We start from the raw sequence: 13,884 nt of genomic DNA on the forward strand, positions 1-13,884 counted from the left end.
CACGACGTGCCTAACTTCAGGGTCCGAGAGTCAGCTGCATAATCGATGGAGATATGCTTCAGTCTATCAGTGTATGTGTGGAAAATTACTATGTTTAGCTATTTCTTAGCCAATCAGAAACAGCAACCTGAAGCAAGGACGTAGCTTAGACCTTGGTGTAGGGTATAACTGCTGTGATCTTTGTAACTGTAAGCAAACTATGAACTCTTGTGTGAGTCTTGAAGCTGACTTCTGCTGATGAAACTGCAAACTAACTTTTCTTCAAGTTATTATAATTCTGACTCCGGGTCTTCTTTCAAACATCTGGTCCTTGGGTCCTAAACTGTTACCCCCTAACAATGCTTAACAATCAAATGAGTCTTCCCTGTAGACAGAAGAGAACATTTCAAACACAAATGGTTTAATGAACTACAATTTAATTTTAACAACTAAATCAAAATGCATTGCAATTTCCTCAGTCAGTCTTAAAAGCAAAAAAAAACTCTTAGCTTACAGACTTGCTAGTGGTTGAGTTAGACTTTCTCATTATCTGTCATTGTAATGGACACGGTTGTAAAAAAATATAATATATTATCCATAATTTAATTAGCATATTTTAATGATAAAAATACATTTAATTGCTTTTGTTTTCATTGACATTTTCATTTTTAATAATGTACTTACAGGGCAAGCATATAGGCTAGATTATGCATTTATTTATTCATGTAGAGAACTGATAAACAGAGACTGTGCGTCATTTTTCATGTACTACAGAGCCCGGGAAGTCACTTCTTGAAAAAAAACAAGACCCCAAATCTGTTCATTCCACAGTTTTGCAGTTTGTTCCCTCAGTTTATAAACCGTACTCACATGCAGATTCTTAAATTGTTCCCTCAGTTAAACAAATCATGCACATGGATAATTAAACCATACCCACAAATTTCCAATCCGTGTGCTCAGATTTGTAAACCGTACCTTTGGGTTTTCAATCCATACCCACAAATTCATAATCCGTGCCCACGCTTTCACAATCCGTTCCCAGAGTTTTGCCAACTGTACAGATTTGTGGCCCGTCCCTTTTGTTATAAATCTGTGCTGACATGGCTCATCTATCAGTTAAACTGACTGCTTTTGCTGTAGATTATGATAATGTAGTAAAATAATAAGCCTAACCATAGGCTAAAATTCTAATATGACAGGGAAAGAGACAATTAGGCCAACATGCATGCTTGCTACCAATTGGACAGAGGTGGAAATTAGTTCATTTACAGTAGATCACCCTCAGTGTATCTGTCAAAATGGCGGACAGTCTTCAGTTTTTTTTTCAGTCACTGCTAAAAAAAAATTCAGTCAATGACTAGTATTTATATATTAGTTAGCAAAATGTGTCCTGAGTTAAAAGCTTTTGCCATCATGTTGTGAAACACATGCACACACACACACACACGTTTACAAGTTTTATGGGGACTTTCAATGTTTTTTGACAAGGTTTTACTATCCTTTTGGGGACATTTGGTCCCCATAACGCAGACAGACACACAAACTAAATATGCACAAAACTGTATACATCATACAGAAGAGAAAAAAAAACGAAAAAAAAACGATATATTCTGTTAGATATATACAGAATGCTCTAATTGGCTACTTCTATTATATGAAGTACAGTATATGGCTATATTTGCCTGACCAATGGAGTTTACTAATGTCTAAAGCTGTTGTTTGCAAGAGGTCAGCTGCAGACCTCAAAACCATTAGAATTAAAACTTGTAAAATTAGTCAAATTGAAAATGACCAGCATAATTACAGCATTAAAAGTAAATTAGTAATTGTTTTGGATAGTATTCTAGTCTAATGAGTTGCTCTAGTTTTGCCTGAAAGAAATATATATTTTTTTTTTAAACTTACTGCTGTAGTTGGTGGTTAAAAATGTCTATATTTGTACTAGATAATATTTAGGTATTGTTCAGTCTTTTTACAAGAGCCCTGAGCATATTTATTCAGAGGACAAAAAAAAGTCCACTTATGTATAAAAAAAATAACAAAAAGACACGATAGAAAATGACTATGAATGTAAATTGATAACTTCCACAGTAAGCACAGTCTTTAGTTGTATATGCTCTCAAAATCAGCACAGTTAAAAGCATGTGACATTTGCATTTAAAGGGGTAGTTCACCCCAAAATAAGAATTCTGTCATCATTTACTTACCCTCATTGTGTTCCAAAGCAAAAAATTATAATAATAATAATAAATCTCTTGTTCAGTTTAATTCATTAAAATGAGCCAAAGCAACTTCAGCAATCACACCTTAATCACAACTTAATTACAGTCCACTTAATAAATTTAAAAGTGAAGTTTACTTAATCCATTGGTGTTGGGACTACATGAATCATTTTTGTTGACATAGCTAAATTGGCAATGGATCCGCAGTTCCCAGCATGCCTGGCAAGGGACTGCATTTGGAGAGTACATTTAGAGATTATGGCTACATCCAAAATTATTTTAATTACTTCTTGACTGCTAAAAAGGTATGTTCAAAATATTATAAATGTAAACCGAACGTACTACATTCACCATGTTGTCATTATCATGTGACCTGCATCAGTTTCATTGCTTCACTGCCATTCATAAATCCTCTCCCACGGCCTCATGGGATAGTAAAGTTTCCATCGTATGCACACTTCAGAATCTCACTGGAAGTAGTAAATCATCCAGGTACTTTTTGCCTACTCTTTTGAGTACTGTGAATTTGCCTGCTATAGGAGAGCGTGTGAGTTCGGATGCAGCCTAAGTGTTATTTTACCTGTTTTCTAGTAAAGGGAATAAGATTATTGTTTAATATTCAGGTATGTTGGACAATAACTAATCTGACAGCAGTCTCATTTGTTCATTATACATTGGAAATGATGATGAATGAAACTGCACTCATTTAGATCGGTACAATAAGAATGAAACAAGTTTGTTTAAACAAATAAGTTATTGTGTCCTACTAACCAGCAATAGTGCATGACAGTATGCGAAAGACATACTGTCTTTTCAACCATATTATATGACCATAACTATATTACATTTATATGGTTGGCTTAACAAACAAACAAATTCTTGAGAATACATATGGCCCCTCTCTGAGTGTGTATGATGACATTATTTCTCAGCATTGTGTGATACTCTCCCACTGTCCAAATATAGATGCAATACATTTTGACATTTGCATCACATAACCAGCCTCTATATGGCTTTTCTGTTGTAGTAAACTAAACCTGTGCAGCACTCAGACCTCATACTTTCCTCTTTATAACTCATAGCAGGGCATAGATCAAAAATGGACTTTTATGCAGCAGGACCACAGAGATGAATGGCGTTTGGGCTGAGGAAATGGCTTGCTTTTTCAAACGTTTTCATATTTGAAAAGGAGTAAAAATGTATCCTTTGAGATTTATTTTGCTCATTGCTGTAAAAGCCTAGGAGCCTAACTGGATTTTATGCTAGATCCAATCAAACAATTGACAACACAAAGAATGAGTGACAGGTGAGGTCACAATGTTTAAATGTATTCACATTATCTGTCGCCAAATCAACTGCTAGGCCAACTAGAGCAGTGTTTCTCAACTGGTGAGTCGCAAAACCGTTTTGAATGGGTCAGTCACAAACCAGTTGAGAACCACTCAGATGAACTGCCATCAGTGTTTCCTAACCTGGGTGTTGTGACCCCCACTAGGGGCCACTAAACATTTAAGAGGGGCCGCCAAGCTCACTCTAGTTTGAGGGTTAGGGATGAAACGGTTACCAGTTTGAGGATAAACCACGATGCAATTTCTGACAGTTTAATATTTTAATCATCATTAAAACTGCATTAGATTAGCCAGGATTAGAAAAAGTCACAGTAAATACTGTCTAGTAAAGTCAGAAACAGTCTCACGCAGACACAGCATGCAGCTTAGGTTTGTTTTGTTTGGGGGAAAAATGGCGGAAAGAAGTGGGTGGTTTTACAACCGAGTGCTGTGGGAAATTATATGAATTAAAGTATGAATGAATTCTACGAATCTCTGAAGGGAAATGACTGTCTTTGATGGCATTTTCTTTTCATCTTCCCTCAGTGTAGCGTGTAGTGTTTATAAGTGTAGCCTGCTTTGTTTACAGAGGTTACCGGGGAAACAGCTCCATTTCAGCTGTGCCATAAGTGCCATCCAAACAGTGTATTTACATTTTCATTCAGCCTGTCAGACTTTTTTTGTGAAACTTTTTTATGCGTTGTTGTAATAAGCTAATGTGCATTCTAAAAATCGAAACAATTTGGATAAGATATATAGAGTGGGGTCTAGAATTAGCATTTCTCGAGTAGATGTTGTTGTGTCGGGCTGGTCAGTGGATGTTAAACTAAGACCTTTCCTGACTAATAAGTGTTCATTTGAAAACGCATCTTTTTCTCTCCGTTTTGGCCGTTTTATTTTTATTAATGAAAGCGAAACTTTTTGAAAACGCTCCCCAAAGTGGATGATTTTGAAAACGCCATTTTCGCATTGTAGTGTGGACTGTCAAAACGGAGGTATTTAAAAACTATGACAGTCATGTGACGCATATTGTACCAATGGATTCATGTTTATACCAGTATTGTGCCTGTTATGTGCTATTCACTTTCACACAGTTGCTAAAATGTTACTTTGCACACTCTTCATATCACTGTCCTGCAAAGACTCACATCTGGTGTCCTGCGGAAAAACATGAGAGCAGTTGTGTGTTAGACCAAACATATAATGGTGAGTGAGTGCGACCTGGACGCATCAGTGAATGGTGAGATATTTTGGTAAAAGAAATTATTCTGCCAGTATTCTGCAATAACTAATAATTAAATAAATTTTTCCGTCTGTATCATCTCAGTGAGCTTTTGTGAGGTTTTACACATGCGCAGTACGGTGAATTTAGCGTTTTCCTCATAGACAGTAAAAGAAATGGACACAGCGACCCCATTGGATTCAACGGAGAAAAGTGAAGTCGATTAGAAGCTCTAACTTCCTGATGGCTGAGCGTACTGCGCAGACCCGTCTGTCTTCTAGTAGCTGTGCCAAGAGAAATCTGAATCATTCCCTTCCGAAACTTGCAGAGACGGAGAGTGTGAGTAGGAGGTGTCCATGAGCTAGGAGCAGGAGCAACTTTTGCTAAGTATTCTGATTAATAATTTTGTCATTTTGCCTCCACGTCCCCCCCGATTGCCTGCGAGCTTCTCCTCCTGTCCATACGGTAATTTCTCTACTGTGCGACAGAGAGTCGCGTGGTTATGACGCAATCGTTAGCCTATTTTTACAAAAAAATGCTTATACGGGGCCATAACGTAAGATACAAGGTAAAAGCAGGTGGGGGTCTGCTAATCAATGGCGGCGCCTGGGGAAACTTCAATTTATTCCGAATGATTGCCCCCCTGGTTTTCCTACGTTTCAGTGTGGATGAGAAACTTTTGGAAAACACCTGAAAACGCTAGTGTGTACGGAGAGCATTTTTAAACGAAAACGCCGTTTAAAGTACCTGGATTAATGTAGACGTAGCCTATAAGGCAGACTCACACTCTTACATACTGATAAAAACACAAAAAAAGCAAAGAAGAATGGAACGTTATGAGTCATGACTGACCTTTAAGATGCTTGTAATATCAATAGGAAGGCTCTTTCTTTAACTATGGGTCAAAGGAGTGAGCGTCGCACTGTGAACCTTCGCTTCCACTTGCGAATGGTTGCGAAGAGACTCGGTCCTCCTCAGACTGAGTCTCACTCCTGTCATCCTGCGCACGGTGAGAAATGGATGTGATTCATTTTGGAGCTTGTAATATCTTCAGGGGTAACTGATCCCTGGGGGGGCACAAGCATGGTATTAAAACTGTCCATCCTCTCGATAGTCACGTCTACATCCTTTCCTGCCATCCTCAAGGGAGTGAATGATGGAGGAGGTGTAAAGAGAGACTAGGGTCAGAGGAAGGATGAGAAAGGATATTGCACAGCTGTCTGCTCATCTGCCTCTTAAGTCAGAGAGGAGCTGTGTGACGGGACACCGGAGAAATAGAAAAAGCGGCTGGAATGGCAATTAGCATGAAACCAAGGCTTTGGAAATTAACTGGACCAAGACATTGTCTAATCAATTATATACAACAATGAAACAATAAGAGTTATGAACGTTTTAATATTATGGATATAATAATGATAATATTTATACATTATAAATATATTTAAATTATATTAAATTAGTATTAAATTATAAATAAATATTATTCAAATATTAAATAAAATAAAATATAAATACCTTTAAAACATAAATTAATTAAATGTAATTAATTAATTTAGACAATAAATTAATAATAACTGATTATGCTGACAACCAAATATTGGTCAAATACGACAAAGTGGAATTTTTTCTAAAAGGAATTTTAGAACAATATTTTGCCATAAAGACCTGTAGACTCAATATTAAGGAACAATAACAAATTTAGTGAAAAGTATGAATATTGGTTTAAAATATATATTTATTTGTTATTTACTCATAAGTAAATTTAATTTGCATTTGAGTTATTTATTTTATTAACTATTAACTATTTTATTAATAAGTTATTAGCTATTTTAATATTATGAATATGTATATGATAATGATCATATTTATTTAAAAATCAATTTAGAACATAAATAAATAAAAACATATTAATTAAATACATAAATATTGTGTTGACCAGTATTAATCAATATAAAAAAAAAAGTAAAAAAAAAAGTAAACAGTTTACTATAAAGACCTGTGTACTCTCAATATAAAGCAACCATAGCATATTGATTGATTTTCTTAAAAACAGTATTCATACTTTTTCATTTATCAGTCAATTTATAGCCAAATGTTGTATGATATCATTTTTATGGCCCGCATTTTTTTAACTGCACCTACAGTAGGCTACTAACCCATAATTGATTTAAAATAAAAAGGTTAAATTTAAACAATTACACTTTCTTGTTCACATGTCGCCACTAAGACCGAATAAAACCTGATATTTGATAGCAGCACAGTAGAGGATTTGGCTTTCAGAGCCAAAAAGCTCCACTTTGAGAGGGACAATTTCTTTTCTCGTAAGAAACGGTTATTAGTCGACAACATTTGCCATCCAAATGGGAAAGATAGACTAGCACACCTGTAGTCTCCGTCTCTAAACACAATCAGAGATTTCAAAGACACATATTCAATAAACAGACTGAGAAATAATCTGTCAAAACCCTCAGATCTGGCAGAATGGGATAAAAGAGGATGAGGGACATCTAATCATGGTTGCGACACTGCTGTCTGTGCCGGGTTATGTAAACACAGACGATGAAACGTTCCCCTGGTGTCTCAAAGCGCTCAAAGACAACAAAACAAAATAGTGGAGGAAACTGGAATTATCTCACTAAACCGTATCAAAAAAGCACCACTGGCACAGCAGATGATATTTAATAATTCATTATCAGGACAATTACAGGATGTTTGAAACTTTATAACCCGTTTTATTCTTCCCAACAGAGCGGATATATGCAAAACCAATGTAAACACATAAGCTTTGTTCCAAAACCCAAAGACAGCAGTCGCAGAAAGCATTGCAGTACAGGAGGGGAAATCATCCAATATGGCAGACAAGACAATAGGAGAGACATTTTTATTCATAAATATATTCAGTTCAATATTTGAGATTATATATATATATTTTTTTTAAGTATTTATTACCTCAGATTTGTGTCCAATGTGTTTGCTTTGCATGCTTGTTAGCAACATGCTAACATCCACTGTTGAGTCTCCAGTGCACTTCAAAGTACTACTAGTATGAGTTTCTGTCTTTGTAGAGCATTCCAAATGAGCCACTTATCAGGTTTTGAAATAGAGCTTTCGCCTGTAATTTATTTTCAACTTAATGCGTATTGATATACCTAAAGGAATCAATGAGAACTATGAGAGATTTTCAGGCAGGAGTTGTAAGATATGGAGGAGGAAAAGGGTCTTTAAACTGAAGTTCCTGAAAAAAAAGAAAAAAAAACTCAATTTTAACTGATTCATCACTCCTTTGCTTCATTTCAGGCTTTGTTTGTGCAGCTCTTTGACTACGGCAAATGCTTTTTATTAACTTTACCATAGATTTCAAAACAGAAGCTCCTGGCGTGTTGTGACTGTGATTCAGAGTTAATGCTGTGGAGACTTTAAGGTGTGTTTGCGGCATTCTTTCCATTGAGTAATACTATGCAATTCATCCATAACTCTAGCGGATGCCCTAAAAATGTCATTCCAGCACCACCCGTTTCTCCCCAGGGCCGGGTTTCTATCGCTCTCTGGAGTGGCTCCATTCGTTTTATCCTTCACTATCTCACCCACAGTTTAGACTTCAGGATAGATCTGATATTGCTGGTTGTTTAGTCCATAAAACAAAGTATGATCAAGTTCAACCTTTGACAGCTCCTATACCTGAGTGGCCTGAGGGAAAGAGCAGGATGGCTTATTTAAGTTGTTGCATGGTTTTAAGATGAATACGCTGCTCATGGACGCATGGACATTTGGTTTTGGAAGGGGTTCAGATCAGACACGATCATAAATCAATAAAGTAACTTATCTGTTGGTCTCTTTCTCTCACTGCTTTTCTTTTCAGTCCTCTTATACAGTATGTAATATGATTAATGAACATTGTGGAAAGCATCTCAAGAAAATATTGATATTTTCATTTGAACTTCTTTGTGAATATTACTAGGGAGAGCGGTGCACAACCTAACGCTTTTTGACTTTCTCAGTTTGTGTAAATCTACTTAGGGTTCAGAGTATTTATTTTTCCCCACATTCATTTCACACATGTCTAGTACAATTATGTGGTTTTGTTTTATTAATACAGTGTATACTTTTTTCTTGATATACCCCGAAAGAATGGAAGTGAAATGTGACAACATGCCCCATGTACATTGTAACATGTGAGGGGCACATTGTAAAATGACCATCTGGTCTAATAAAAAATAAAAAATTCAAGACAAACTCAAATATGTTCTCAATAAAATACAATTATTAACTTTTTCATAAAAAATTATGATATTTTTTAATAAAAAAAAAATGGAGTTTGACAACAAACACAACGGAAAACACAGCTATACAACATAGTTCAAAACATAATATAATAATTAATAATTTCGGAACATTCAGTCACCGTCTTTATTCACCTTTTTCTCATGTTTTCTCAATAGAATTCATAAAAGTATAGAATAGAATAGCATAGTTCCAATAGGGACTCATTGTAATGCAGTGTTACAATGAACCCCACCTGTGCAACTGGGATTTAGTGTCTTCTGCTGGTTAGATCAGCATTAGAGAACCATATCAACTGTTAAATAACATATTGGAGATTAAAATAATACCAGCTTTGTCTAATTTAAAATAAACACCAAAAATAGAGATGAAAAATGAACATTTTAAATAATTTTAAATAATTGTTCAGTGATATCTTCCAAAGATTTCTGAATTTTGGCACAATTTTTTCTCTATATAGCGTTGATATGGCAACTAGTAAATACACTGCGTTTCATCATGCTAGCATGTGTGGAAGTATTTAAAACAAGGGTGTTACAACTAGCCCTGCGTTAGGTTGTGCCCCGCTCTCCCCTACTAATTATTGTGGCCTTTGAGAAATACCATTCCATTTTGTGCACATGAATGACAAAGTGAATGTTCAGGGCCATATTTTATTAATATTAATGAGTTGGTTATGACTGAGCTCATAATCAACCAACCTAAAGGTAATGAATCACCCTTTGCAATTTGCTGTTATTTGTTAGGCCCTGTTTACATCTGATATTAAGATGCAATCGGTTCACAAGTGGATGTGATGGTATTTAGCGTTATTCACTTGTGATCCGATCCACCAAAATGCATCTTGATTAAGTTGCATTTGAGCTTGTCCACTTTCGACCAGTTGCAAAGGTAGTCGAAAACTGATTAGACCGGATTGCTTTCGTAGTGTAAACACTCGTGTGGTCGAATGCGTTCAAACAGCCACAAAATAACGTCTACTCTCCGCCTACTGACCTAATGCGTTAACATTATGGGAAGAGCGCTAGCCAGACGGGATTTCAACTTTTGTTAAAGTTTGGATTGAAAAATTTACCAAGCACAATGTTCTAATTTCTAACACACACTCGCAGTGTTCGGTGTGATTTTACATACACACCATACATACATTTATTTTGTTTTATTAATCATTTTTGTTTATTTGTAATTATTTAATCGTGTTTTTGTGATTTTTATTGGTGTTTCATATTTCAATATAGCTTCGATTTATTTTTTATTTCAGTTGTAATTTTAGTTGGCCTACTTCAACATAAACTTATTTTATTTCAGTTGTCAAGGCAAGCATTCTAATTTTTGAAATAATTTTGAAATAATTTTGAAATAATTTTGAAATAATTTTGAAATAATTTTGAAATAATTTTGAAATAATTTTGAAATTTGGTTTTAAAAATAAGTTTTTCATCTAATATTTATATTTTAGTTAAATTACCGGAAACTACTGACTCATCAAATCCTCAAGAGACGTTTAGATAATATATCGAAACGTTTATTACATTTTCGTTCGCTTTCATATGCTAAAATGTTGGTGCTGTGTGTCTCCACCGTCCAATGTCAAATCTGAATCCTGAAACAAAACGTGTTGAGAACCAGAGATTTACACAATTTAATGATGTCATCATTTACTCACAGTCATGCTGTTCCATTTAACAAAATAACTTCCACTGGGTTCCACAGAAGAAAGAAAGTCAGACAAGTTTTGAAAGACACAAGGGTGATTTTTCATTTTTGAGTGAATATTCCTTTAAGGACTACTTTAAAGACAAACTTGAGATGCTGTAAATGAGCTTTTGTGGGTATACGCTTCAGAGGCTCAGTATCGACTACACTGCCGCACCAAATATTTTGTGGTTTCTCAACATGGCAGTTCATTGTTGTGACACTTGCTAGAGCAGTTAGCCCTGCTCACTCTCTCTGAGCTTCGAGACACCTTGTTTTTCAGCTACAACTGCTGTCCCATGTCAGTCTTTCTCACTCTCCCTCCCTTTTTCTCTCTGTCTTCTCTTTCATTAACTGCCGCTGTCAGTGGGGAAGACCACTTTTGTATTGAGTTTCTCTAGCGCAGCACATAATCAGGTCTCCCCCTTAAACTCAGCAGGATTCTAACCAATTTGTCTCGCATAGCTGGAAATCGTTTTTTCGATCTGCTCAACGGGAAACGTGTCAACCTTGGTTGAAATTTTCAGTTCATGCCGATGCAACTCTTGTGATTGGAGTCCTCAATTTTGCCAGATGGCCAACCATTGTCAGGCACAGATAGCTGCACTAGGGTGGTTTGCATAAAGGGTTTATTTGGCATTTAAATGTGCAATCCTCAGACTCTTGACCATGGAACCAGCACTGACATCTGTAGGACATCTGTAGGAATTTCACAATCATGATCAGTGAATTTACAGTAGAGAATGTCTGTTTAACATAGCTACTGCAAGACGTGGAAGGGATGAATTACACATTGATTGGGTAACGAGATTGGGTGAGAACCACAATAAGCCTGAACTTGGACTTGTGTCATCTGAACATTTGTCATTGTTATTTCATGTTAACTAATGAATTAACTAATGTTAACAAATGGAACCATATTGTAAAGTGTTACCATTATTCTTATTTATTTTTAGTCGTGGCTTGAGGTCTTTTCCCGATAATTCAAAAAAGTCAACCACAACAGAAATGTCAACCACAACAGAAATTTGCTTAAAATTTTTTTTTGTAAATATTGACTTACACTTCACACACATACACATACACACTCATGTTGGGCTTTCATGTTTTATAGGGACATTCCATGACATTATGGTTTTTATACTGTACAAACCAATGCTATCTCACGACCAATTCGTACGAGTGAGTAAAAGGTGGCTAATTTGTACGAATTCGTAAGACCTCACACATACGAATTCGTACGATTTGTCTAAACCCCAGTGATGGGTATAGGTTTAGGGGCAGGGGCAGGTCATTTGTATACGAATTTACACAAATTGGGCAACTCGTAAAATATGTAGCCTACTATTTAGCAAAAATCTTACATATTGTGAAGGTCGAGTGAAGGTCGTATGAATTCCTACAAATTAGCCACCTTGTAAAATTTGTATGAATTGCTGTGAGATTGGGGTTTTAAAAACGGTATATTCTATCACCTTACACTAACCCTACCTCTAAACCTCACAGAAAACAACAATGTCCCCGTGCACAAGGACAAGATTTTGGATTTTTCCATCTTTGTGTGGACATTTTGTTTACCAGGACCGCACGAGCACGCACGCACAGACACACACACACACACAAAACAAAAAAAACTTAAGTTGTTAAGTTTTAATACGAGAGAGATGATGGTGGCTGAAAATGAAGGAATGTAATAAGACGGCCAGGCCAAGCGGATCAGAACCAGACGTCTTCAACATGTGACATATATGAAGCAACATGGCATCTCTCGTTCCAGATTTGCAGAAGCAAATCCCCACTTGAATGAATCTGGCAAAAGAAAGATTACGAGGGGGAGTAAAGCAATCAGTGTGAAGAAAAAAACTTTAAGGGAACTTAAGTGAACATTGCATAAGCTCCTCACTGCTTTGGTTAAAAGCTTAAAAGCTTTTGAGGCGGAGGCAGTTCTGAAACTGAGCATTAAGAACACTCAATAAAAGATATATGATTCATGGGCATTTTATATTAAATTGCTTGATTTTGGTTTATGAACACAAAATCTGATATGTAAATTGTGTCAAGCGCAGCAGATGTTGCAAGAATTGTAATTATAAAAGATTTAAATCCAAACATCTGGGTTATAAACTAGATTACTCTTGTGTCAGTTTGAGCAGAATCTTAAATAAAGACGATTTATTCATGAAGAAATGATTCACTGTTTTCTCATTCTGGAGGTGCATTATGGGAACAACATGCTTGTGGCTAGTTACATACTGTGCAATTGAATGCAGTTGTGTGTTTTTCACTGGGGAATTAATTTACAATAAACTGCATGCACTGTTTGCATTGAAATAGAGCCTGTTTTACAAAAAGAATTATGCAAATTAGTAAATTGCACAAATATGCTCATACAATGTGCACTTTCCAATCTTATAGGTCAGTTAGATTGTGGATGATGCAGCAGACTTCCACAATCTAGCATATGTTATCATAACTATCACCATTTAAATGTATAACTGCTGCCATTATCAATGCACATAAACATATTCGGTGTTAATAGTGTAACATTATTTGTGCCAGTCAAACAGGGCTGAGTTTGGTGCAATGTATGAGTCTAATTTGCATAGGAAGAAAGCGTGTCTGCGCTGAAATGACAAGGTCTTAATTTTGCAGTTTCAATGCATTTAGTCCCTGTTCAACTGGAAATACCAAAAAGTGGCGCAACTGTTTAGTGAATTTGCTCCTCAGTGATAGCAATGAAGTCAGTGATAAAGTACACTTAAATATGGCCACTATAAGGCTTGTTTTGAACAAAAGCAAGGAGGGCGCATGTACTCATTTTTAATTCAGACACAATTACTGTCTGAATTAGTTCTGCTACATGTATCATAATCAACTAACTGTCAGCATTGTGCTGATGCACTTGGTTTTGATATCATTAATTTGCCATCTGTTGAAAAGAGAACAAGAACAGAGATATATGAAGATAGACACAAAAATAAAAAAAAACTCACCATTATCCAGAAGAATGACTTTTGATGAGTAATCAATAGTCAGAGAGTGAACTAGGCTATCAATTGCATGCCAATCGTTGGACGGGAATGGCATTTTTGTGTATAACGATTGATTTCCAACTGCATTGAGAAGTTTTGCAGTGCATTTTCAACTTCTTTTTAAT

The sequence above is a fragment of the Rutilus rutilus genome (assembly GCF_951802725.1).
Source record: "Rutilus rutilus genome assembly, chromosome: 7".
NCBI classification, from domain to species: Eukaryota; Metazoa; Chordata; class Actinopteri; order Cypriniformes; family Leuciscidae; genus Rutilus; species Rutilus rutilus.